Source organism: Bombus fervidus, chromosome 17 (genome assembly GCF_041682495.2).
Source record: "Bombus fervidus isolate BK054 chromosome 17, iyBomFerv1, whole genome shotgun sequence".
Taxonomy (NCBI): domain Eukaryota; kingdom Metazoa; phylum Arthropoda; class Insecta; order Hymenoptera; family Apidae; genus Bombus; species Bombus fervidus.
The window spans coordinates 8267283-8291723 of NC_091533.1; the positions used below are offsets into that span (position 1 = coordinate 8267283).

The following is a 24441-nucleotide window of genomic DNA, read 5'->3' on the forward strand; positions in this document are numbered from 1 at the left end:
CTGTTCCGTGAAGCTGTATGTAGTGAAAATTTCATTACTAAAAAGGGAGTTCAGCATTCGCGGACCCCTTAGCTACCTGTGCGTTCTAATCCTATGATCTCCGCTGGTCAATTTCCTGACAATGGTGCACCATCTTCGTCGTCCTACATTTACGGCATACAATGCGACACTATATAAAAAGTTTTCCTGTGTTCCTTTATTCTGATATGTTCTACATCAATTCGATTGCTTTCAACTTTCAGCGAATACGAACTGTTTAATTTTCGTACTCTTTTCTTTTTTTTTTTTTTACTTAAACAGAAAAAGAATAACAATATAAAGCAAATCATAAAATTATATTTTTATTGAAAATTATATTTATAGTTTACATTCTTCAGTATTATTGCTTTTAGAATATTATATTTTAGTTTCGTTCTTCTTCTTAGGAATTTGCGTCTATCGTTTGGTCTTCGTACTATAAAAACCATAAGAGACAACTGGAAATATAGTTATAGTATAGGAAGTGTAGTAGAAGTATAACACAAATTTCTTAGGTGTTCTGCGTATAAATTTGGGCAACCGATGACTGCTATTGACCATGGCCAGTCAGCAATTATACGTTTGATATTACGACCTTTGGACATAGGAGGATTGCACTTGACTCAACTTATTTTTATGAAATACTTAACATGTACTAACGTGTACTGTTCAAAGATTCTTGAGAAAATCAATACATATCAATGCGTCTGCTAGAAGGAACAGGCATCATACGTTTACATCTCTACTTGTGTATTTCTTGTTTTTAACGTACCGATGTTATGACCAGATTTTCAAATTTAGCAAACCAAGTCACCAGCAGCACAAACTTTCTTAGCGATTTTATATTCTATATCTTCTTTTAAATTATAGAGTTCTTCGAAGTAGCTTTTATATTTACACAATTATTACAATAGTATTAATTGCGTACCTTGTTTATGCATAAAAAGAATCCGACCTATTTACAACAAAATAATAACGATACTACAATAACAGTTATATCGTAAAAATATAAAAAATATGTATTCCTTTTATATCAATCAACGACAAAAGTCGCAATTCTGTGGGTAAACCGATTTCCCATTTACGTGACGCGTCCGTGTGTTAAGAGTGGACGTTAAAAGAAGACGTTGCAGTCGAAAGAAGAGGTAAAAGTTGGCCGAGATTAGAATCGACGATCGTGGGATCGACTCTTGAAAGCGCAGCTTGCACTTTGTTCCTGTATTTCTTAGTACGCACACCGAGTCGAAGAGCAGGCGCACGGTAAAGGCGAATGTATCGATCTGAGTGTTCTTTTGTTTTCCATTTTCACCCGTTTCTTACCTTTTTCTTTGAGTTTCCCTTGATCAGTTCCCCTCTTTTAGTCTTGATCCCTTTTCTCGTGCCTATTTTCTCAGCGAAAACTGAAGATTGCAGTTTTATTCATTTATCGGGTTAGTCCTTGTGATAAAGCAGTTACTTTGAACGCTTTGCAGCAGGGCTACGCGTGTGCAAACACTTCATTATGTTCCCAGGAACCTTTCCGCTCCTTGTTCCTCCGATTTGATGGAACGGTTTGCGTTGGGCCAACTGGTGTGTTGTGCTTTTTATTCGATTTTAGTTGGAAATGGCAATGGAACGGTGACTTTTCCCTCTTTATGTTGGAATTCTGTGTTTGAAATTTATTGGAAACTCTGCGGCTTTTGTTTACGTAGGCATTTCGCTGTTAAATACCTTATAATTACGTTTCACTGACTATCTTTGAAATATTTCGTGTGTATTGAAATCTTTAGTCTTTATAACTTTTGGCTGTAATTAATTAGCGATAATTTGCAAATTTTGACGGGAGACTGTTTCCTGTAGTAGGATTTATTTCTCACATAACAACTGAACTATGTTATACGACTTTATTGAAGAAATCAAAGTGACATTCAAAATGAAGGAATCATTTTTTGCAATATCATTTTGATAATAAATAAGAGCATAAATTACGAGTACTTTTTTGCGCTTCGCGTGTACGTTAATCGCATTTATCCATTCAGTTTAGCAAAAAGAGTATTTCGTAAAAATCGAACGAGGCATTATTTTTTGCCTACCATATGTAACAACTGAAGAGGCGAATTCTAAAATCGATAGTAATTCTATTATTTAACGTTCTCTCTGCATGTTCTCTGCGTGTAACGTTTACACGAGGAGAGAGCAATAAAATCAGCTGGAAATTTATTGAAATCGGAATTTGTGTCGCTTCTTTAAAATCGGAAAAATTCAATATTTCGCAGCTGTGACAAATCATACGAGTTTACAGTCTGGGCATATTGCTAAAATTTACAAGCGAAATACAAACATAACGTCAAATTCTTCCGTCAAATCGTAAAATTTCTTAGGATTTTTTTTTTTTTTGTTTCAGCTTCGCGTCCTAAAATTCGAAATTACCAAAAATTGAATCGACGAAAATTATTAATTTAAAGGAATCAGATTTCTAAGATAAGTGAAAGCGGTTCCTGCGATTTTGCATGTCTTGCATTATACAGCGTGTTTCATTAATTCGAAGATTTCCCATACATGTTTCTAACAAACAGAAACTCGCTGTTTCATCGAGAGACAGTTCGTCATTGTATGGAACAAAAACTGAAAATGTTCGAAAACGGAAGCTTGGAATATCCGACTGGTAAAGAATCATTCGTTTCAGTCCGTTCCTAAAATATTGGAGCGTCAAAGTATTACACTTTTGGATATTTGTATTGTGTCGTGCAAATGAAAGGAAAATGAATGGACTGTATCAAAAATGTCAGGAAAGTAGTAGGTACGTGGTTTTCATTGTATTCGAGGGAATTGGAACATCCGTTGACGTTGATTTGTAAATGTTATAAATTTTAATAAGTTCCGGTATTTTAGCTTGTAGGCTTTGAATTTTAGAACGATAGAAAAATTGTGTCGCTTGTTGATCATTTACAATATTTTTATATCGAGAAAATTTTTGTACCGTTGTACAAAATTTTGTAATTTTCAACACATTATTATGTTGTTCTACGAAGTTTTTCTGGTCATATTTAACGTTGGTAATTTAATTAATCGTATTAACCTAATGCTTATACATTTATGAAAAATCTAAATGTACAAATATGTAGACAGTAAAATTTAAATTATAATTCTATAATTATAAAAGAATTCATGTGTAATTTTATAATGTTTGTCAAGTTCTATCTAATTTTGTTTTTATAACTTTACATATGAGAAAAAAGCTGCCGGAAGAACTTTAACGACGCATTACAGCTAATAGCGACATATTTTCAGCAGCGACGTTTGCAAATTCAAGTTAGTTCAATTTTCGCATGTACGCCACGGCCATTATCGTTAATTTACACTTATGCATGTTATAAAAGCGGCGATAAGTTTGTAAATATGACGGTATACATATACATGCATACATATATATTCATGCAATCAGTATAATAGATATATCGCTGGTTGTCGTTTTTTCGATTAAAATATATAGAAAAGCGTGAGAGCAGATTTCGACGACCATGTTGAACGATATTCGGCGTATGATCCAATGAATCACGCTGTTTGCTAAAAATTTATAGTCGCTACCCATGTCGTGTTGAATCGATAGTTTTTATTTTTTATTATATATAGGCTGTACTAAACTAGAGGATCAAGTAAAGTGAGAATCGCGGAGGATAACGAAAGGAAGAAATTTTATTTTTAATAAGACCACGAATATTTATGAATATTTCTGATAAAATTACATTAAATCTCACATGATACTACTTGATACAACTTATAATAAAAACCAAAGCAAAGGAGAATCTATATTTATAAAAATACAAAAATTGCTAAATTTCTATAATTCCATCGTATTACGTTTGATTGATTTAATTTCTTTTAATTCGAAAGGATACTCTGTACAAAAGGAAGAAGAATACGGCAGTGGGATTTATTCGAGTCTTTTTCGGTCAACCATTCTGCTAACCGAATGTCGTTTTATTGTTTACCGCGCGAGATTTGGGAAAGAGACGGGAAAGGGGGTGGAACAAGGATTTAAAGGCTTATATTTTTACAATCCATTATCGTAGAAAAAGTTTCCTGTTCGTCTGTTGCTTTGACTCTACTTGCACTGCTTTTGCTTTCGATGTTCCAATAAAGATAATCCCCGTTCCTTTAATCCGTCACATCGTTGTCCTTAATCCGGTCATTTTCTTCTCTATTTCTGTCAATAACTGTTGCCCGTTTACAAACTTCTGGATTATTCCGAGTGTCTTTTTTTTTTTTTACTATTTATCTGATGATTTCTCTCCTGGCCAACAATGTGCCAAACAAATTCCTAAATTCAATTTTTTCGTAAAAGCAACACCGTATATTCGATTTATTCTTTTCGATTCTTTTCGGTTTATCTCGATTTATTTTTTCACACAGAATCACCCTTTTGTCTGGGAGATAAACTCGGTGTGCATAGATGAAGAATTTCATTTTGTTGTTGATAAACTTTTGTTGTGATCAGTGTTATTTTAGGCAACATTTTTAGAGTTGCTAACTAATTGTATTTTGCCGAGGCAGAAGTTGACTATGTATATGTTTATAATTAGATTGCTGATTCATAAGATGCTAGGCCTCTCGAGTTTCTTCTTTAAGCACGTTCATTAAACTCAGAAGATTGATTTGTTGGCAATCTGCAAGCGAAAGTGTTGGCATTTGCCAAGAAATACGCGCACAGTTGTCTGTATAATCTACTCGACATACAAATGAGACGATATCTAAAGTCAATTGGTCTGTCAAGAACACTTCTTCGGTTGTAAGTTGTAAGTCATACCCCGCATAATTCTTTCAATCAATTCCTATCTTTAATGGTAACATTTGTCGGTACAAACATGTCTTTATAGAATATTTTATTAATCCCGTTATGTAGTGGCATGTCGTTTTTATTTAATATTTTCATTGTTAAGAGAATTACGCATTCAAATTGTAGACGTAGGCTACTTTCTGAGTTACAGGGAAAGTGCACGAGAGGCAATGTATAAAATAGAAAGTTGGCAAATAATTCATTTTTTATAATTTCCACATGCATGTATGTGTACATTGTATGTTGATGTGCCCACATAGCACTCCAATGCCACGTGTAGAAAGACGTAACGCAGTACTCGTGTATTTATATTTTCTTTGTCTTACATATGATAAATTCTACGAAATTAAAGTTAAAGTATCTCACAAACTAATCAGTTTTCTTTACTTTTTTCAATACTCGCTTTCGTACAATGACGAGAGGATTCTATATATGCAGAAAAAAGGAGGGTTTCTATTAAAAAAAAAGTAGTGCAACTGCAAAATGCACATGCAGTTTATCACTTGCGAAAGAAGTATTATCGTGAATATGTAGTTCGCTTCGAACCATTCATCTTCTTCCTTGTACTTATCGTTTGCGAGAAACACGCTGAGAAGCAGTAGCGTGAAAACTCTGTACAATCACGCTATAAAACAATTTTTCTATCGATACAGGCACACGAAAATTCGCCTATATTTAATATCGTCCTTTATCGTAAAACACCACATTTCGTCCAAGAACTCGATAACCGTATAAAATTACACGCAATCGCCACTAACTTCTGGCACACAATATCTCTCCTTCGGTGCAGTGCGTAATTCTCGTTCCCGTTCACCGATTCATAAATATGCCCTCCCTCTCGATCGGCGAACAGTAACGAAGGCGAGATTTTATCAGAGTTTCCACTTTTCAATTGCCGAAGCGGAGATCCTTGTCCGACGCGGATACAGATCGCGACACAAAGGTTCTGCGGTTGTTACGAAAGCCGGAAACTATCTCACTCACGTGTGCAGAGAAGAGAAGGGGGTGGAAATTTCACGGTTCACCGGTGGTGGAAACGCCTGCGGTTTTCGTTCGGAATGTTATTTGCGTGAAGGAAAACTTGGCGCGCATCTGTTAATATTTATTTGCCAGCTGGTCCGAATCTTCACCCCCTTTTTATTTACTTCACCCCATTATATATCATTTACTTACAAAACTGTCTATTTTATTTATTCATTTATCTTACAGTGATTTATGGTAAAATGGTTATTTTAACAGCGAAGTCATTAACAACCGCCAAAAGTACACCTTCCAACGCGTTATGAAAGCTTTTAGAATCATTCATGCTTCGATATTACAACTATTTCCTTCGGACGAAATTTCGTCGGATGAAAGTCTAGGGCAGTGCAGTCAAATTTGCTGTATGGTTATTGGTGATTCACATGATTCGCATTCAGAAACTGGTTGTTTTGTTAGCAAATGCCCATGTATTGGTCAAGAATGGGGCTGCTGGCGGTTTAATTCCCCCTGGTTAATGCAGGAAGTTAGGTTCCTCTTGCACGGTGATCTTACACATTCTACTGTGTGGAGCATTTTATGGAGAATTGTGGAGCCGTAAACAGTTCCAAAATTTGTCAATGGCCTCTTTGATAACAGTCTTAGCATCGTGGTGGTAGGTCTAATTTCTTCACAGTTTGGTGGCCTCTTGAGAACCAAACTGTCTACTTAAGGTTCTAAGTCTACGGTCTTCTAAATTCTGAAATAGATCGTCTAATAAAAATAGTTACTATTTGTATGAATAGGATTAAACTGTTCGACGTGTATTAAATTGCATAAGATGCTTCAAAATTTCATTAACATAGCGACGAGACATGACTACCAGATACATTTCATGTATTTCAAATAGACCATAAAAGCGTTCGATCGGCCAATTGAAAAGTTATAGATCTAGAAAGAAAAATATATCGAATATATTTTGTACAACAGTAGAGACATACCCGATTTTCCAAAACTATTCGCCGCTTGTACAATTTCGGTTGCGTAAATCGGCAAGATGTCTTTTTGCTTAGCGAAAAGCGAAGAGACTTTCTGGTCAGTTCAATATCTGCCAGCTACGGTTTCTGCAAATGCTCCATTCAAGGTAACGACCAAGAGAAGGTTATGTTCGTTGCGCTCGTTGCAACTTTACTTCCGTTCTGAAGCGGAAGTAGGCCGCTTCTGCAGGCAATTCCGCTGGCCGAGCGTTTCACTCTCCAGCTTCGAATAAGAAAGTCGGCGAACAAGCGCGTGGGTTAAGATTATTCTCGCGTGGCCTGTGATATCCTCCGGCTTCGCGATGCTTTCTTGCTGTGCAACCGGAACGGGAAGTTTTTCGAGTGGTGGCCACCGCAGCTCGGGATTTTTGCTTCAGGTTGGAACTCAACGTGTCTAGGGAAGAATACGACGAATTTCTTTTGGCATACTTGCTGGATTATACGCGAACTTTGTATTAAAGTATATCCGTGTAGGGTGATAGATGTGGTACATAGCGAGTCATTTATAAACAGGGTAATCCAATTATCGTTGATATTAGTGTTATAAGATTCGTTTAATAGGAATTGTTTGGGATACGTACATTAGAACGAACGATTAGGAAAATATTAATATTTTTAAAGAATTATTATGTATTTGATTCGAGACTCATGTAGAAATAAGTAGACACTATGGAATGTTAAGACAAATAATTGAAAAAAATTCGTGTATTCGACGTTATAACAAAAATAGAATCTGTATGAACATGTTCTCTTGTTTATTCCTATTACTTTTTTACTCTTTTTTTCTTTTTATTTTTGTAAATAGCTTTTACTACTAATATTAGTCTAACCGTAGAGATGTCCTTATACTCTTAACATTTTTGATAATATTTATGTTTCAACCCCTCCTCGGGGAAAAAACCTTTGCATTTAGTCCTAAAGCATTCTCTATGCAACGGATATAACCATATGGCACGATGAGTCAGAATCTTCCCATGTAGGGTCGTTCTGTTCCAATTATCTTTTTTTCTGAACATTTGGCCGCTATCGTTAACCTAAAGAAGATAAGTCTTTAAAATAAAATGATGATCGCGCAGAAAGACCACTCGCGCTACACGTATTTACCCTGTATAGACAATACTGTTTCAGTATTAATTGAAAAATGATTTTTGAAATGTTACATGTTTCATTAGAATCTATTCCAATTAGTTTAAACAACAGAATTGATTAAAAATCTGTGTGTTAACAAGTTTGTAAAATCATATATTGGAAATCTTCTGATTACAGAATTTGTAAATTTCACTAACGTACTAAGTGCGTGTCATATTCGTATTTAACAGAGAAATATCATCTGGTTAGCATTAATAGACAGTTCGATAATAGTTAAACGGATTTAACGAAGTTGAACGTTAAACATGCAATTGCAAGTGTGAAAATCAGATTTGAAAAATGGAAATGCGTGTTACAGACGCTAAGAGTGTTTAGAAAATATGAATATTTCACACGTTTATCGTTTTCAAGAGCTCGTTACTAAACTTGACGCGTAACGCCCATTTAAATATTAATCCCCTGCATTTCAAAACATCATGGAACCGCAAGAAAGCTGTCTGAGATTTCTCGATATTTTTTTGAATTCCATAATAAAACGTTGTGTATTGTTATAAATAATTTAGATGCGTGATCTAGTAATTCCACAAAAAAGTATTACGTCCTGTCCGTAATTATTAATTTGTCATTAATTTGTACAATCTACTAAGATTCAGAGGAGTAGTAGCGTATTTTGTTTTCTTCAAATGTTTGCTAAATTATTGAAGCATACCCGTACTCTGTAAATTCATTGTCAAGAAAACATAATAGAGATAAATTAAAAAGTCGTCTCAAGCAGTAACATAAACGCACATATTTTACTTAAATAAAACAGCAGATCTTAACATCCGAGATAACCAATACCAACAGCAGCTCGACGTTTCTAAATACTCCCGGACAAATAGTCGTCAATCCAAGTACCATCGTTTCTCATCTTAACTTCACCGAAATCCCAGGAACTCGCTCACATCATGGAACTACTTCACGCTTCGAAGCGTACAATCCAAACACGAAAACAGATCCTCCTAGATTGACACACTTTCTCATCTCTTAGGTTTCCTAAAATCGAAAGATGTGTCTATGTACCAAGTTACGTTTCTTAAAATCCAACAAAGTGCTGGTAAGGTATCGTTTCAATTTACACTGTAAAACATAGTAGCATTCTATAATGGATCGCCTGATGGATGATTTATAACTTATATTGGCAATGTAAATCGCCCAGGTGTTCGATCGCTGTCTCGAAGTAATTTATTTTCCCTCTTAAACGACCACGAACGACCTTGAATTATCTTCAACGACATGGCGTCACGTTTGCTTTAAAACGTTACATCAGGAAGCATGTAAAGATCCATAATTCCGATCTTCTTCTCGTCTGACGAGGATACGTCGAGATGTCGTTGTTCTCCGGCAGACAAAATGGTTTCTGAATCAGCTGTAGCGCCGTAATATCGCGGACGCGCACAATTATTTGAATTTTCAGCGGAAAAGAGCGCGCATCGGCCTAAATATGTCACGCGAAATGATATTCCGTGAAAAGAACGAGTTAGACGGATAAAGGAACCGGCTGAAGCGACGACAGAGCGAGTCTAGCTGAGACTATGAACGAGAATAGTAATTAACGACCGGGAACGTTCGTTAGAGCAGCGTCTCGTCGAAGGGAGCGCTTCTGTCACTGCAAACGCTCTTTTGTGCGCGATTCCGGTAATTGGATGATCATATTAGAACTTTTCCTAGCATCTCCAGGATCAAATGTAATCACCGTACGCTGGAACGTGACCGATTTGTTACGACTACGCTATTGAAGAGAACTCAAAGGACGAGAATGGTCTGTTGCGAGAATAGAAGACTTGTGAACAATTTTATGGAGAGCGTAAGTTTGAAGATGCACAGTTTGCGCTAATTAGACTGTGGATTTTTAGTTTATAGGACATTTGAAGATGGAAAGAATGTACACAATATGCAAACAAAAGTATAATATGCGGATGAAACAACCAAAGTATAGTTCCTGTTATAATAGATAAATGTTAGCGGTAGGAAAATTTTATTTTTGACGAACTTTTAAACTGCACTTTGTATATTGAAATATTTTTCAGCCTCATCGTTTACAATTTTCCTACTAACTTTTTAGAATTATAGTGCACAAATGTTCCAGCCATAAACACTTTTTTACTCTCTGGATAAATTAAAGTACACGATAAAAGTCAATATGGTAAAGTATTAAACAGCCTTATATTACTTAGCATCCACGATTCTCGGAGAATATGTCTCGAAGGAAAAGTGCAGGACACCGTATTTCACTCGTATGATAACGCTAAACCACGAGAACCACGAAATGTGGCTTTTCCCCCGTTTTCAATTATTTTTATTTTCTTCGACAGCGAATCATAAATAAGAGAGGAAGCGTTTGCAGACGCATGAACGTTTTCTTTCTTCTTCGATGTTGTGTTATTTAAAGGTACAATAACGTGGACCTTCGATTAATCTTCATTGGTGTTCGATGTAACGCTTCCATGTTGGTTCCAAAACTTGTAATTAACAAATAAAGGAATGTGAAAGGGAAAAATGAGCGTATCAATATTTTTATAGCCACAGTACCAACACATTCGATAAAAAATACTCCCAATTTTCCACTTATTACAAGGTAAAAAAAAAAAGAAAATGAAAGAAAAGAAAGATGAAAAAACAGAAAGAAAAATTTGTCATCGATTCATAAATCCTTCTCGTATCTCGATAGTTTTATCAGTAAGTGAAAAATCAATGTTCAGAAATTATCAAAAGGCAAGTGCAGTCGTAACTCAAACAGCAAACTAACGAGCATACCTCGAGGAAATAGAACCGAGGGACGTTACCTTTTTACGTTTCTTCTAAATCTTGCTTCGACTTATCCATGCGGTCGAAACGATCGAAACCTACCGCATTTTCTCAAGCCATTTACGTATTGGTCGCGAACGCAACCATCACGGTTGTAACGATCGATAAATTCACCGAGGTGAATGGTTCTGGTTCGACTGAACTAGCTATGGAATTTCATAGTGCTCCGAACGATATACACACACTTTTTTAAGCGAATAATTAGCCTTAATTTAACGAACAGATGGAGGCACTGGTCCGTAAAGGAAATTTGATAGCTTAATGATTTAAGAAAGATAATAATTAATAAGCACAATGATTAAGCAATTCACAATAATAATTTTGCAATGTCTGTTTAGTAATATGAAAATATTTCCTTTCGTTGTTGTATTACAGATTAATGACGTTTCATAATACGCAACACGTTAAATTATTTTATAACTTTTGTTTCTTTATTTCTAGATATATCAATTCTTTTTTTCATTTTTAGGCTAGAGCTTGTCTTACAAATAAATGTAACAAAGTTACATATCGTTACTGTAGATTTTGAGAGTTAAATTCAAGTTTCAGCATTGTACTTCAAGGTGCAGAAACTTAGGTTACTCGAATAATCCTACTTTTCTATAGTTACGAATGAGAGTGACTCGTGTCGTCGTCCCCTCTAGTAGAAGGCAAATGTTACTTACGAACAGCGTGGTTGGTATGAAAAATTACCGTGCCGGTAATTATGCGACTTAATTAAATGTCAAACGCGTCCTAAGGAGCTTGTAAAATCAGGAAAATTTAAATTACGGCCTCGTGTAATTCATGCGATACTGTCTGTAATTATCTTGTTAGCGAAACTCCCCTGTTAGATTAACGTAATTCATTGTTACATTTTCCTGATGATTGCTTCCTTCGTCATGCCTAACTTATCATTTCGGTGCGATTTTTTTACAATTTAATTGGGTCTCCGAGCGATGAAAAACGTGTTTCACGATGGAAAGTAAATCGTTTTCTATATTGGATGGTTGAATAATTTTATGACCGCAGCAATTTTAAGCAATTAGAATACCAAGGTGAATCTCAGATACATAATATGTACGTTTAAAACGTAGAGATCAATATCTTTAGTCTTTTTTGTAAATTATGCTTGCAAACATTTTTACAATATTGTACTTCATAAAGTGTAATACATGTTTGTGTAATAGATTTTAATTTTCAGAAACTCTTTACCCGGATAAAATTGAAAGCATTTTGATATTTTAATTTTTGATATCGTTAAGAACAATTATTACATGACATATTTATTATACAATCAGAGTAAAATAAACGAAATTTATAAAATGTTTCAACGCGATTACTTATTTTTAGCTGCTAAGATGAAATTAAAAGTATTTCAATATAAAATGCTTTCACATAAAAATAATCATTATTAATTACAAATATTATTGTGTAAAATAATTTGCAAGACAATAAGAAAAGCAATAGCTTGTACAATTAGAACACAATAGTAAAACATATAGAATAAGATTGTACAAAGGAAAAGGAAAACCTCTATTGTCCGACATGCTTTGCATTATCCGTAGTTCCTCAACTTCTTCTACTTGCGTTGTTTTAAAAATTGTTTCGAGTATAATCCATCGAGATTAAGAAAAAGTTTAAAGCTGTGTAGCACTTCCATTTAAGATCCTCAAGCGTACCTTCGTTCACCCTTTTAAAGGAAGGCGGTTCAGCCTTCTTTTTATAGAGTGCCAAAAGCCTCTTTACGCCATCGGGTTTAATAAAGGAATTGGGTCAACATTGTTAATAAATTCTTATTTCTTATTGTGTACTTCGTCTCAATTTATCTTTCTTTACCTACTAGCTTAACTTAAGTATAATACTTATAACAAATTTGAGTCGCGAAATCAATATAGATACTTATTAAAAGCTTAGAATAATAAGAATAATTTATTATTCAAATAAATTACGATCATATGGAGGTTAGAGTAACTCAGAATTTTTTTTATGTTTATATCTTTATTTTTCGGCCGAAATATATTTTGTTCTTGAGAAAGGAACTAGGTCGGTTTAGCTTGCAGGACTAGAAACACGGAATTTGGAACTTTAGCTAACAAATGTCTCTTTGTTCTTTCTTAATACTAGAATTTTTAGAGCCTGAAAATTCATAATTTCACATGTACATAACTTTTTAAAATCACGCGAGGCAACTTTTGCCCGCTATTGAAAGTCACGAATAGTGGAATAAAAATGTTCCTCGTATGTATCGTTTCGCCCTAACGTTCGACAAACTTTAGAACGTCGTATTCTAAAGAGTGCTGTTAATGCTGTGTGCGCATTGCGTAAACATGCTCGTTCCTCAGCAGGTGTAGCTTCACATTTCAAAGAAACTCGATTTCCTGGCGGATATTCGCGTCGTTTTCGCCAGCGCAGCGGACTGAACTTTGTTCGTAGAGGTATCATTCGATTAAGCGATATTTACGAGCGTAACGAATGATAAACGAAGCGCAAGTAGAATGGTGGAGGGGGAAGAGGCAGGTATCATTTTCGAAATTGCATTTCCAGGTTGCCGCGCGACGACACCGGCAATGTTTTTAAGCGCCTCAGCGACTACCGTGGAAAATAGGATGAGAAAAGCTATGCCGGGGCGTTATCACGATAAACGAACGACCATATTTTTCTCAGACGTGCCTGCCTCCATTACATCCTCTCGTTAATGTTCTTCCCGCGCGGAAAGTGCACTGGGGTATCCGTAACGACGCTTCTACCCGGCACTTTATTAACTTCTCATCGCAATCAAGCGTTACCTTAGCAGCAGACCAGGAAAAAGAAAACTTTCGACGTCACCGATTCGTTAAGTTATGATCTCAATACAACCGTATGCGTGTTTTGACGAATCGTCGTGGATTATAGTAATTACATAGGTATTCGGTTGATATCGTCGAGTCACTACGTTCCTGATTTTAGATTATTTCATTTTAACTTGTATTCTATGTTTCACGCGAGAAAAACCACGAACAATGATATTTATGGCGTAAGATATAGAACATAAATTGAAATTAAATACCCTGGAATTAATCTGAGTCAAATTGAACTCAATCTATTGTCCAATGATATCAGGTGAAGAATAAATATGCAATGAAAAATATAGATTTGGTTAATCTTGCAGGAGATTCCATTTCAATAAAATAGAGTACGAAATAAATTTTAATTTAGATTTTAAGTTCTTACTGCCTGCACTATTCTTAGCGAACTTATCGCGAATGATATCATCGTGAGTTTTATGATACTGTCGCCTTGGATATTTCGCCTACTAAGCCGATGAAAGTTTCTTCGATGCAAAAAAGTACGTTCATGTTGGCTCGTTTCGGTAATAAATAACCAAGTTTTCATGAAAAACAAGCTAGGACTGCGGAGAAATTACTTTACGACTGATGTAAAATAATGTTCTCGCGATGAAGTGTTACGTGCTTCTTTTGCGTTGATCGTTGTATGATCGATCCGAGATTTAATTGAAACTATTGCAAATTGAAACTAAGTAACACTCGAATATTTAAATTGCTTCGAATCGATATAATATTGTTTTAGTAATAGAAGAATAGAGAATTGCATGCAATTTTTCGTGAAACGATTAATTTACAGAATTTCCCTTTCGTAAAGGATTTGCATACAATCTCCCAAGAGAAGATTTCGTAAATCAGCTGTTTCGTAAAAAGATTATAAATAATTCCACATTGTTAATTCTACTCATTGAACCAATATCAGACGGACTATTTCCTTTTTGGGCGAAATAACAATCAAAAAGTTACTCGATAAATAGACAAATACGATTTCGCTAGCTTTTAAACTCGCGAAAGTCATGCACAATGCTCCATTTTGGTTATTGCTCTTGAAATTCCGTGGCTTAGTCGTATCTAGCGGAAGAACATGGTGGTATTTAGTGGCAATCGTACTTATTATTACGAGCCATCCGATGCATTCCATTGAACTACACGAGGCGAGGCAAGGGAGACGTTCCGTGCCTTCCGGCTATGATTTCCTTAATGATCCAGGTAAATGAGAATGACTGGCGGTTAAAGTGCAATCGCCAGTTTTACGGTAGAACTGTACGTGCACGGCACGATAACGTATCGGCGTCGTTTGTATTAATTCCGGAAGTACCGTGAAGCCTTCTCGTAACGATCGCGTTATTTAAGACCGATGGTTGGGCTTTCATGGTTTTACACGCTGATTTATATTTTCTGCCAATAGCGATCTTTTCCTTTTTAGACAGGATAATAGAAAAGTAGCGATAATAAGACAAAACTTTCAATAAGAACACTGCAGTGGAATAATCAAAATTGCGAAGAATTATCAGATTATCACGATGAATCAGCCTCGTCATTTAATATTAAATACTAAAAATACTTTAAAAAAATAAAAAATAAGGTTAAATTACATATAACTTTTACATACACGTCCAGATTGGTTTTGGATTTTACTAATGTAATGCAGGGAGTCGTATCTCAGTAGTATAATTTTAATATTTAAAAAACGAAAAGCGATATTAGAAAATGTAAAACAATTCCTCGCAACCTGATCTAAACGCCTATGTTTAAAAATGTAGGCATTGTAACCTACCTACGTATGCAGGTATTTTAAAGCAGGAGTATACACAGCGTGCTTACGAAGCTCTCCCAAAGTACATGTATACTATTGTAGAATTACTCAGACAGAAAATCACTCATGAGGTTGAATCATAGAGGTTAATTGACAGAGGTTGACCGAGCTTGTGCTTGCAAATTTTGAATTTATGTCTACTTCGGTTGAGTGAAGTTCCTAGGTTCGTCTGCTGTATACTTCAACGAGTAACTGGGTCACACTTGTTTCAAACCAGTCCACGAAAGAGAACAATAGGGGTAGTAAAATGCTTAAAACCATAGGTCATTTAGTACAACACACACCTTAAGGCACTGCTAAGAATATGTTTTTAAAGTACGATGTTATCGGTTATAAGTAAAATATTGCTCTATATTTTTCATTTTGACTCGGAATTATTAAAATTTATTATTATGTTGATAATAAGGTTACTTTACCTTTTCATTACAATGATAAATCATAAGCATCGTTTACCAGTAAGAAAAAGTTTACAAAAATACTTTTTAACACGTATCGTTAAATATATAATATTGTGTAATGTACGTAAATAACAGACGAAAGTGAACGAATAAATACGTACTTTATAAAATAAATGTTTAGCAATTGTAGCGTGTTTTTAACAGTTTATTTATACTTTAATTAAATTGTCGATGCGAACAATCGCGACCAATATTTAACCCCTTACAGCCTGGATGACGTTTGTTGTTTTATCTCAACTGATTCATTTTGAATACATATACCACTTTCAAAACTTGTTTATAATTTAAATAAATTTTCATATTTCCATAACCAACGATATATTTATGTTGTCGTAGCTCTATTAAATTAATTCATAACACGAAAAATCGAATAAAATAGAATTTCAAATCTAGTTCAACTTCGAACTGCGAAAGGTTGATGACTACGTGGTAGTCGTATTATCATGCGAGTGATCCATATCGAACGTATGGTTCACGTTAATTAATAATATTTCATAAGTTACTAGTGTCCAATCTCAAAATAGGTACGGGCGAACTCAAGTTAACGAGTTCTACAAATTAACAAAGTTTGATTAAAAAGTAGAGAGGCCTGTGGGAAGTTCTCTACGCGAGCGTGATCATCACTCAAGCGTCACATTCCTTTAGCTGAGTCAAGCTGAATTAACTTCAAACCTATATCGCACGATGTACAACTCACAATTAGTAATACGTTAACGATGCACTTTTCGGTAAATCTGTGGCGAAGGAATTTTGGAATCTGGGAAATTTGAAATTTTCGATATCGAAATGCGACGTATCTATTTACGTATCTATCTTTTGTATAGCATATATGTAGGAACTCTTGAGAATAAAAAGGTACTAATTCTGTGGAAAGGGTTAAAGACCGTATAGAGTTGCATGACAAATTGCAGACGATTGTCAGTTGACTCACGATAGTGGTATCTTCCAATGTAAACACTGTCATTGCGATTTCGCAATATTAAGTCGACGGTTTTATATTTCTCAGGATGCAATGCACGCGAACGTGCAATCCTGTTATTGGAAGTATAAAGCTGTCGAATCGTACACCGTTATCAATGGAAAATCGTAACGACGCCCGATGCCTGCATCAAGCCTAATTGGCTCTTCTGTCATAACGATCTGCGTGTCACTGGGACGTCCATCACCATCGTGTCACTCCGACGAATGAATGACAAACAAGAAACGATTGCATGTTTTGGTAAAAACCGAGTAACGTATAATCACAGACACCTTGGAACTTAAGAATTTTACACCGCTTCTTGAAAATTATTTTATGATTTTAGCATCGAGTAACTTGAGACAAATATATTTATATTATTAACTTAGATATAGAAAGCTGCTGTACAAGACAGAAATAATTCAGATTTCATTCAGAATGGGCGCGGTTTATAATTATAACGGATCAAAACGCTCGAACGTTCGTTTCCCCTAAAATCGTGATTTTCGAGTTACGTCATTGTTGAAACGAACGAGTGATTTATTTTATGTAACGAGCATTTTGTACAATTGCGTGCAGAGTGTCCTATTTGAATCGATCCCAACACCAGTGGCCACGCTCGAACATTTATAGCATTTGCCGAAAAAATGCTGGCTTCCGGTCGGTCGCTTATTATCTTAACGTTCGTACGATGGCAGACACACGGGTGTACTCTTAACGCGGTTACGTCAAATTAGAACGTTAAATTAGAACATAGGAGCGACTGTGCGCGTAAGTTCTGGCCTCGATAGAGTTAGCGCGCGAAAACGACCAAGAGATGCAGGGAAACCCGAAATAGCTGAGCGGCAAATAGACACGCGCAGCGAATCGTCTATACATAAACGCACACGATACCGTTGTGCCAAGTGAAAGTGACGCCATTCTATAATTCGCAACGCATTCGCCCGAGTAACGGCGATCGTGTCTAGACGTGTAGGCTGCATCCGTTAACCCATCTATCGTATCGTATTTAGGTCTCTATGACCCAATTGTGTTTTGGAGATTACAAATTTTTTATTCTTTAAGATTTAGAAACGTTCAAGCTTTGTATGTAATTATGAGTATGTAGTTATGAGTATGTAATTGTGAATATGTAATTATGAGTATGTAATGTAGAAGCTTTGTATGTAAGTTTGTTTCGTTATATATGTATATATAGTATTTTCACACGCTGAATGAATTTTTCGCTGTATTCGTTAAAAATTTATAGATTGAAAATTGGTTGGCGTGATAGTATGAGATGAAACAAACACCTGATCCTTATTTTTTTATTATTCTCTTGTTAGTAAATTTGATTAACGAAATATACGTATTACTATGTAGAGATAGTTTTCTATATTTTCTAAAGAGTTAATTATCGTCAGTCTGTTGAACTTCTGTTCTACCGAGAATTAGTGTTAAAGCTACACGCTGACTAAATAATCTGGAAAAGCGAGACTGTTACGCCACGAGGCTTTTTAGAGATCGTATTTCCAACCGTCGCTCGCGGCCCTCCAGCGTCGCAGATACATCCTCTTATCTGCCCGACGAAAAATATACATTGTATCGATGAGCGCATATTTATCACCAAATAACGAGTTCTGGAACCGTCGATCTCGGACCGTTATTTTATAAACGAAGAAGTCGGCCTGCGTGATCATCGGCGCGTGCGATGGCGTGATCCGAGCATATGGGGGGTCGTCTCCCCGAAAGACAAAGAATCGGTCTAAGGAGGGCAGTCTCAATCGAAATCTCTTACGGATCAGTCTCATTCGAACACTCTAACCGATCAGTCTCATTCGAAATCTGTAACCGAGAAGTTCATTTTCGTCGTCCGAACAGTCAATAACTCTACCACGGTTCTACCTTCAAATCAATCCGTTTGTAAAGTCTAACTATCTCATCGAGAGATATCGTCAAATCGGGTCACATTTTCTGTAACGCATAAGCTGTACTCATCGTCAAATACTTGTGATGCTCATAACATTGTGTAATCCATTGTTGAATATATACATCATATTAACCTGTTAACACAGTGTTAATTTCAATTAACCACCCCTGTTATCCTAACCGAAACACGGGGAACGACTACTTCGCGGCGTCGATTATACGAATCGTAGCGAGAATTTACGCCTCTCGCTGACGCGTTTTCCTCGCGACCGCGTCTCTCCGCGAACGGTCGTAACATTTGGTCCTTCGAGCCGGATACAGTGATAAGTGAAAAGTGCACACCAGTGATACCCACTACCATACAGTGCCACCCAAATCCAACATAACCAGCAGCGGAAGCGTTGCCACTCCAGCGAAGTCAGTATCGTCAAGGGGCCGTCACCTCGGACGAAGCACAATTCGACGGTTGAAGACCGCAACCACGCAGTCTCCCGCCCTAGCTGGACAATCACCAGCACATTCAATCTCCTGTCGCACAATACCGAGTCACAACACAACCACCAGGTAAGCTCGTTCAGAACATCGAAATCAGTCATGGCTCCCAGCCTGGAAGAGCGCATTAGACAATTGAAAGTCCAACGAGAAGGGTTCAGAAAGGGGTTGGAGGCATTTCGCATGAGTATCGATAGTTACGAGGAAGGGACATCTATACATGCCATCCAACGTAATCTGAAAGAATTAGAGGTAGAATTCACATCGTTCAAAAGGGCTCAATGTGAACTAGACGATAGTGACGCGGGCATAGCACAGCAGGACCGCATCGATTTACAACAGACGTTCTATGTCGTCACCGGGAGAGCGACCACTATAATCAGTAACGCAACCAAACAATCAGAACCGACCACCCAGATGCCTACTTCGAACGTGTCGAACATCCCAGCATCAAATGCCGCCGACTTGCCGAAACTTCAATTACCCACCTTTTCGGGAGCGTATGAGGACTGGCCAGGTTTCGCGGATCAATTTCGCTGCGCGGTGCATGATAACCCTCGCATTGACGATTGCATGCGACTAACATACCTCCGCTCTTGTTTAACGCATGACGCGGCTCTCACTATATCCTCACTAAGGAACGTGGCCGCCAATTATTCAATCGCGTGGGAAATATTAGAAGAGCGATATAACCGACCCGCTAAAATCGTTGAAAGACACCTACAAGAGATATTCAACATTGGTTCCTTCTCGCGCACAGCACATCGAGATTTACAGTCCTACACGACCAAGCTAGAATCGCACTACAAGGCCTTAGAATCCCTTGGACAACTGACCGTCGATGCCGTGTTGCTATATTTGTGCACCTCTAAACTTGACCGCGAAACCGATCTAGTGTGGAAGGACAGGATAAGATCCACCCCATTCCCCACGTTCAAGGAGTTCCTAGGATTTTTGAACGAGCGGTGTCGAGTAGTCGAGCTTCCAGGAACGACACGCCAAACGCGTGGACATGCATTCATCACATCACAGTCTTCGTCACATTGTCCAATTTGCCGGAATTCACACTCAATCTGGAATTGCAACGAATTCAGGAAACTCACCATCGACGAACGCCGGGCGGCCGTGGAAGGAATATCAGCATGTATCAATTGCCTGAAGACAGGACACTCGAGTTCGCAATGCACTGCCGGCTCCTGTCGTATATGCAGACAACGCCATCATACTCTTTTGCATATACCCAACGCCCAGCCTCCGAATCAGGCTCTCGCTAACAACTCCACATCAACGACATTCCACTGCACAGGGACAAGCGACAACCTGCAGTCGGAACAACTTCAGTTTCACTACAACACGAGTGATCTTCGGGAAGAACGCCTTCCTCGCGAACATCACGATATCCCGCTGCACAGTGACGAGCGAGCACTGCAGCCGGAACAATTCTGCATCGGGAAACACCGATCACACATCACAAGTACCACATTCGTTAACGAAGCATCTTCGGCACAAAACATGGCAAATGAAGCAAGACTCATCGCCTTGAAACAAGAGTACGACGATATAAGCGAAGAATTCAAGACCATATGGAGACTACTCGACCAATACGAACAGTCCGGGCAGCGCAACAAGGGCAGCTTAAAATTTTATCAAACACTGGTCGACGACAATTGGAAACAATTCAACATTGTCGTTAACGAATTGCTCGACATCGACGACAACGAACCTGGGGACTTATTGGATGTCTATACAGACCTGAAGATACGATTGGTTAGACTCAACAACATTGATTCTTCCTCAACGGATGCCTCCAACGCAGCGGCGAATCCAAAACTGTCGGAATGCAACAGCAATACTTCCAGCAGTTACCAGAGACGTAAGAATAATCTAAATAATAACAGTAACAATGATCATACTCCGCCGATGGAGAATCTCGTATCGAGTCTAGCGCCGATTCCGTCGCATGACACGCGAAGTTCATTGCATAATACTCGCAGCGCGCCAACACGCGACTCGACGACGATCAAGTTCGCGTCCTCATTATCCGAAAAATCTGATTCAACGATACCGATCGCCGTGAATCAGACAACTTCTAACGTCCGCCGCTCATCGTCAATACGCGACCAGACGACAAGTACGATAGCAACGTCTCTATCTGAACGATCTGATTCAACGCTACCAATCGCCTTGAATCAGACAACCTCGAACGTTCACTGCTCATCGCCTACACGCGACTCGACAACGACCAAGTTCGCGTCCTCATTATCTGAAAAATCTGATTCAACGCTACCAAACGCCGTGAATCAGACAACCTCTAACGTTCGCAACTCAGAGCCAAAACGCGACTCGACGACAAACAATTTCGCATTATCATTATCTGAACAATCTGATTCAACGCCAGCAAGCGCCTTGAATCAGACAACCTCTGCCACTCGCAACTCTTCGCCAACACGCGACTTGAAGACAACCTCTCACGATCCTCTGGACCGGAAAAAACTGAATCCCGTTCATGACAACAGAGTCAATTTCGAATCAAAACCTACAGCAGGGGTTTCGAAATCCATGATAAGATTCTCTAGGAACATTTCCTCCTCAATCAACATCTCAATGTTCAGTCTGTCTTACAGCACGTTACCTGTATCATCTGAGAGCAGGAGTATCATATCGGAGAGTCATTCTCCTGGACATAACACGAAGATGCCACCTTCGCCATTTTCGAAAGGGGCCACATCTGCAAATTACCCGAAGCGGAATAATCATCACGTTGTCACCACCATTGCTGCATCGGACAAGTCTCGGGAAAAAACCACGAAGATCTCACTGGAGTCACCCCTGGCTCCAATAACGCCAACATATTTTCCAATGCCAAGGCAAGTCACAGTTACGACGTCCAGCGTCGCGACGCCCAACGCTCATTCTCCGCCAAGGATCATCACTAAGAGAGCGCGATTCGGGCGGATCATCGGGGGGAGCCCAACCTCCCAATCAACTCCAAAACTCCGCATCGTGTTGGACGAATCAACATCAGGCAACACAAGAATTCCGTTCAACGACACCTCATGGGCAGAGGTGTTCCATGATACTTCCTGGGCCGAGCTGCTGCATAACACCTCCAGGATCGAAGAATTAAACGACACTTCCTGGGCCCAAAAACACAACCGCAAATTCCTAAAACGACGAGAACCACAGCGATCGAAACTACAAGGAGTTTCCGAACAGGACATAAACAACAACTTGTCAAATCACTATAATTTAGTAATTTTCAGATGTAATCCGTACTCTACGAAGGGAATCTCGCCCATTCATCAACCTCAGAATCACCTATTGCAAATCATTTACGTCAAAGAGCGAGAGGATCGCAACCACCGCAGAATCCAGGTATTCGTATCCAACTTATACGTCTTGCAGTTAATGCAGTCCACATCGAGCTGGTCAACGATCTCATAAGCGAGGCCTTCGTCGCGTCTCTGGGAAGATTCATCGCTCATCGAAGGGTCAGTCTTTCTAGCCGGCCGATGGATCGAATGGCACTTCACACTCTCAACTCGCCTCACTTCAACGGATTGCGGAAGCTAGCAGCAATTCTTCAAACGACATCTCAGACGTGTCGTCATTAACAAGCTTCATACAATTAAAACGCGAAACACACTCCCTATCAGAATCAAAACCAACCCTCAACTCCAGACCGCCAACTTCGATATCTCCAGATCGAAACGATCTCTTAATCCTTACTCCCAGTCACCTCCTCATCGGAGACTAACAAGTTTGCGAGATTGAGTTTTCAGGGATACTCCAACCAACCTTCTCCAGCTAGCATCAAGAATATCCACACGAGCTGAACATACGAACCAAAGGGAGCAAGGGCAGTTACGGCATACTAGAAGACATCATCGTCCTCCTCATAGAAGACAACGTTCTCCCAATGCGATGACCATTGGGCAGAATCATCAAGGTCCAGCCCGGCGCAGACGGCATCATACGGACGGCTACCGTACGAACGGCAACAAGCACACTGGATCGGAGCGTCAAGCGGATGGTACCACTACCGAGCAGATCGCCGACAGATGACTCCGAAACACCCAACAGCTACGAAGTCTAACGAGAGATCCACCTCACAGTATTACTCATAGTACTTGATCGGTACCCTCTCAACGGGGGGAGTATGTTACGCCACGAGGCTTTTTAGAGATCGTATTTCCAACCGTCGCTCGCGGCCCTCCAGCGTCGCAGATACATCCTCTTATCTGCCCGACGAAAAATATACATTGTATCGATGAGCGCATATTTATCACCAAATAACGAGTTCTGGAACCGTCGATCTCGGACCGTTATTTTATAAACGAAGAAGTCGGCCTGCGTGATCATCGGCGCGTGCGATGGCGTGATCCGAGCATATGGGGGGTCGTCTCCCCGAAAGACAAAGAATCGGTCTAAGGAGGGCAGTCTCAATCGAAATCTCTTACGGATCAGTCTCATTCGAACACTCTAACCGATCAGTCTCATTCGAAATCTGTAACCGAGAAGTTCATTTTCGTCGTCCGAACAGTCAATAACTCTACCACGGTTCTACCTTCAAATCAATCCGTTTGTAAAGTCTAACTATCTCATCGAGAGATATCGTCAAATCGGGTCACATTTTCTGTAACGCATAAGCTGTACTCATCGTCAAATACTTGTGATGCTCATAACATTGTGTAATCCATTGTTGAATATATACATCATATTAACCTGTTAACACAGTGTTAATTTCAATTAACCACCCCTGTTATCCTAACCGAAACACGGGGAACGACTACTTCGCGGCGTCGATTATACGAATCGTAGCGAGAATTTACGCCTCTCGCTGACGCGTTTTCCTCGCGACCGCGTCTCTCCGCGAACGGTCGTAACAGAGACAGTAACGTATACTTTCCGCCGGCTCATTAATTCCAGAACTTAATCATGAAATATTAAGAACGCAATCGAAATTATCAGAAAGCAGATCATAAAAACTATGCTTTAAATCTTACCACGGTCACGCGAGATGCTTCATACAATACAGCAAAATACTAACATGATAAAATCGTGATCATATATCATATGTCCTCCAGAGAAAATAAAATATTACAGAAACTAGATTTGCATTAGAATATTTTCACTAATAACGTAAGAACAGGTTAGTATACATTCGAACCTCGCTCACTTTTTAAATTAACAACAATGGATTCTAATATACTTTAATTAGAATTCAATTTTAGATTCGGA

The 24441-nt window shown here is 38.3% G+C and overlaps 1 protein-coding gene across 2 annotated transcripts in view; it reads left to right on the forward strand.

Annotated features, from left to right (window-relative positions):
* Positions 1–24441, forward strand: part of Fur2 (furin-like protease 2) — a 416618-nt gene that overhangs the window by 45751 nt on the left and 346426 nt on the right. The gene's annotated exons all lie outside the window — the stretch shown is intronic.